At 34.9% G+C, this 4089-nt stretch overlaps 1 non-coding gene across 1 annotated transcript; it reads left to right on the forward strand.

The window, feature by feature from the left end:
• The first annotated feature begins 1135 nt into the window (after nucleotides 1-1135).
• LOC112786945 (small nucleolar RNA R71) lies at nucleotides 1136-1243 on the forward strand. The gene has a single exon (XR_003194387.1). It is a non-coding gene; the product is annotated as a small nucleolar RNA R71 (small nucleolar RNA).
• The last annotated feature ends 2846 nt before the right edge of the window (nucleotides 1244-4089 follow it).

Below are 4089 nucleotides of genomic sequence, written 5' to 3' on the forward strand. Positions count from 1 at the left end.
GTATTAAGAACTTTCCAGGATCCTGTTTCTTCTGAGGCAATGTCAGTTGATCCAGATCACTCAGTTCATTGATGAGCAAGGGAGGTTCATCTTCCCAAGTCTCATTACCAAATAATTTGGCATTCAGTTTCATGATTGCACCAAGGTACTTGGCAACTTGCTCTTCAGTAACATCTTCATTCTCTTCAAAAGAAGAATACTCATTAGAGCTCATGAATGGCATAAGGAGGTTCAATGGAATCTCTATGCTCTTTAGATGAGCCTCAGATTCCTTTGGTTCCTCAGAGGAAAACTCCTTGTTGATCACTGGACGTCCCAGGAGGTCTTCCTCACTGGGATTCACGTCCTCTCCCTCCCTTGTAGGTTCGGCCATGATGGTTAAATCAATGGCCTTGCACTCTCTTTTTGGATTCTCTTCTGTATTGCTTGGGAGAGTACTAGGAGGAGTTTTAGTGACTCTTTTACTCAGCTGGCCTACTTGTGCCTCCAAATTTCTAATGGAGGACCTTGTTTCATTCATGAAATTTAAAGTGGCCTTAGATAGATCAGAGACTATATTTGCTAAGCTAGATGGATTCTGCTCAGAATTCTCTGTCTGTTGCTGAGTGGATGATGGAAAAGGCTTGCTATTGCTAAACCTGTTTTTTCCACCATTATTAAAGCCTTGTTGAGGCTTTTGTTGATCCTTCCATGAGAAATTTGGATGATTCTTCCATGAGGGATTATAGGTGTTTCCATAGGGTTCACCCATGTAATTCACCTCTGCTATTGCAGGGTTCTCAGGATCATAAGCTTCTTCTTCAGAAGATGCCTCTTTAGTACTGTTGGATGATTCCTTCAATCCATTCAGACTCTGAGAGATCATATTGACTTGCTGAGTCAATATTTTATTCTGAGCCAATATGGCATTCAGAGTATCAATTTCAAGAACTCCCTTCCTCATAGGTGTCCCATTATTCACAGGATTCCTTTCAGAAGTGTACATGAACTGGTTATTTGCAACCATGTCAATGAGTTCTTGAGCTTCTGCAGGTGTTTTCTTTAGGTGAAAGGATCTACCTGCAGAATGGTCCAGTGACATCTTTGATAGCTCAGACAGACCATCATAGAATATATCCAGGATGGTCCATTCTGAAAGCATGTCAGAAGGACACTTTTTGGTCAGTTCCTTGTATCTCTCCCAAGCTTCATAGAGGGACTCACCTTCCTTTTGTTTGAAGGTTTGAGAATCCACTCTAAGCTTGCTAGGCTTTTGAGGAGGAAAGAACATGGCTAAGAAAGCCGTGACCAGCTTATCCCAAGAGTTCAGGCTATCTTTAGGTTGAGAGTCCAACCATACTCTAGCTCTGTCTCTTACAGCAAACGGGAAAAGCATAAGCCTGTAGACCTCGGGATCAACCCCATTGGTCTTAACAGTATCACAGATCTGCAAGAATTCAGTTAAGAACTGAAAAGGATCTTCGGATGGAAGTCCATGAAACTTGCAGTTCTGTTGCATCAGAGAAACTAATTGAGGTTTAAGCTCAAAATTGTTTGCTCCAATGGCAGGGATTGAGATGCTTCTTCCATGTAAATTGGAATTTGGTGCAGTAAAGTCACCAAGCATCTTCCTTGCATTGTTATTATTTTCGGCCATGTCTCCTTCCTTTTCGAAAATTTCTGTTAGATTTTCTCCAGAGAGTTGAGCTTTAGCTTCCCTTAGCTTCCTCTTCAGAGTCCTTTCAGGTTCAGGATCGGCTTCAACAAGAATGTTCTTATCCTTGTTCTTGCTCATATGAAAAAGAAGAGAACACAAAAGAAAATATGGAATCCTCTATGTCACAGTATAGAGATTCCTTATGCAAGTATAAGAAGAGAAGAATGTAAGAAGGAGAAGAGGAAAAATTTGAACACAGAGAGGGGGATGGGGTTCGAATTTTTGGGTGGAGGAGAAGTGTTAGTAGATGAATAAATAAATAAAAGGAGGTGAGGAAGAGAAGAATTCGAAAATTTAAATAAAATAAAATAAAAATATTTTAAAATTAAAGTTAAAATTTGAAAATTAAAATTGAAATCAAATTAAATTGAAATAAAAACAATTAGCTAATTAAAAAGGAAATTTGAGAAAGAGGGAAGGGATTTTCGAAAATTAGAGAGGGAGTTAGTTAGGTAGTTTTGAAAAATATAAGAATCAAATAAAAAGTAAAGTGGTTAATTGAAAAAGATTTGAAAATCAAATTTGAAAAGATAAAAAGTTAGAAAAGATTTTGAAATTAAATTTTGAAAAAGATGTGATTGAAATTTAATTTGAAAAAGATTTGAAAAAGAATTTTAAAAAGATTTTATTTTGAAAATTAAAGTTGATTACTTGACTAACAAGAAACAAAAAGATTTGATTTTAAAATTTAAAGATTGAACCTTTCTTAATAGGCAAGTAACAACTTAATATTTTTGAATCAATCACATTAATTGTTAGTATTAAATTCGAAAATATGAAATAGAAATAAGAAAAAATTTTGAAAATTAATTTGAAATTTTCGAAAATATGAAAGAAAAATTGAAAAAGATTTGATTTTTGAAAAAGATTTGAAAAAGATAGAATTTTTAAATTGAAAATTTGATTTGACTCATAAGAAACAACTAAATTTTAAAAATTTTTGAAAAAGTCAACTCAAATTTTCGAAAATTTATGAGTGAAAAAGGGAAAGATATTTTTTTTATTTTTGAATTTTAATAAAGAAAGAGAAAAAGATATATTTTTGTTGTTTTTCTCTTTTTTTTTTCTTTTTATTAAACAGTAAAAATGAAACAAAACATGAAAATCATGAATCAAAACAACTAATGCATGCAAGAACACTTTGAATGTCAAGATGAACACCAAGAACACTTTGAATGTCAAGATGAACACCAAGAACTTATTTTTGAAAAGTTTTCAAGAAAAGAAAACATGCTAGACACCAAACTTAAAAATTTTTATTCTTTAGGCATTAATGTTTCAAGAATGCATATGAAAAACAAGAAAAGACACAAAACAAGAAAATATGAAGATCAAACAAGACTGGCCAAGAACAACTTGAAGATCATGAAGAATGCAATGCATGAAATTTTCAAAAATAGTTTTTTTTTTAGAAAATTAAAAAGATGCAATTGACACCAAACTTAAAACTTGACTCTAGACTCAAACAAGAAATGCAAAAATATTTTTGATTTTATCATTTTATAAATTTTTTTGGATTTTTTGAAAATAAGAATAATAAAAACAAAAAGGTTAAAATTAAAATAAAGTTACCTAATCTGAGCAACAAGATGAACCGTCAGTTGTCCAAACTCGAACAATCCCCGGCAACGGCGCCAAAAACTTGGTGCACGAAATCGTGATCGTTCATTCCTTGGTAACGGCGCTAAAAACTTAATACGCACGTTCATAATTTTAGTTCTTTTTCACAATTTTGATACAACTAACCAGCAAGTGCACTGGGTCGTCCAAGTAATAAACCTTACGTGAGTAAGGGTCGATCCCACGGAGATTGTTGGCTTGAAGCAAGCTATGGTCACCTTGTAAATCTCAGTCAGGCGGATTCAAAAGGTTATAGAGTTTTAATAATTAAAAGATAAATAAAACATAAACTAGGATAGAGATACTTATGTAATTCATTGGTGAGAATTTCAGATAAGCGTATAGAGATGCTTTCATTCCTCTGAACCTCTGCTTTCCTGCTGTCTTCATCCAATCATTTCTACTCCCTTCCATGGCAAGCTTTATGTAGGGCATCACTGTTGTCAATGGCTACATCCCATCCTCTCTGCGAAAATGGTCCAATGCGCTGTCACTGCATGGCTAATCATCTGTCGGTTCTCGATCATACTGGAATAGGATTTACTATTGGTGCACGAAATTGTGATGTCCAGGCTCAAACTATTCCTGGCACGTGAGCAACTTGGTACGCGTAATCGTGATTACACATTCATAATTTGTCACAACTTCGATACAACTAACCAGCAAGTGCACTGGGTCGTCCAAGTAATACCTTACGTGAGTAAGGGTCGAATCCCACGGAGATTGTTGGTATGAAGCAAGCTATGGTCACCTTGCAAATCTCAGTCAGGCAG

Source organism: Arachis hypogaea, chromosome 20 (assembly GCF_003086295.3).
Source record: "Arachis hypogaea cultivar Tifrunner chromosome 20, arahy.Tifrunner.gnm2.J5K5, whole genome shotgun sequence".
Lineage (NCBI taxonomy): Eukaryota > Viridiplantae > Streptophyta > Magnoliopsida > Fabales > Fabaceae > Arachis > Arachis hypogaea.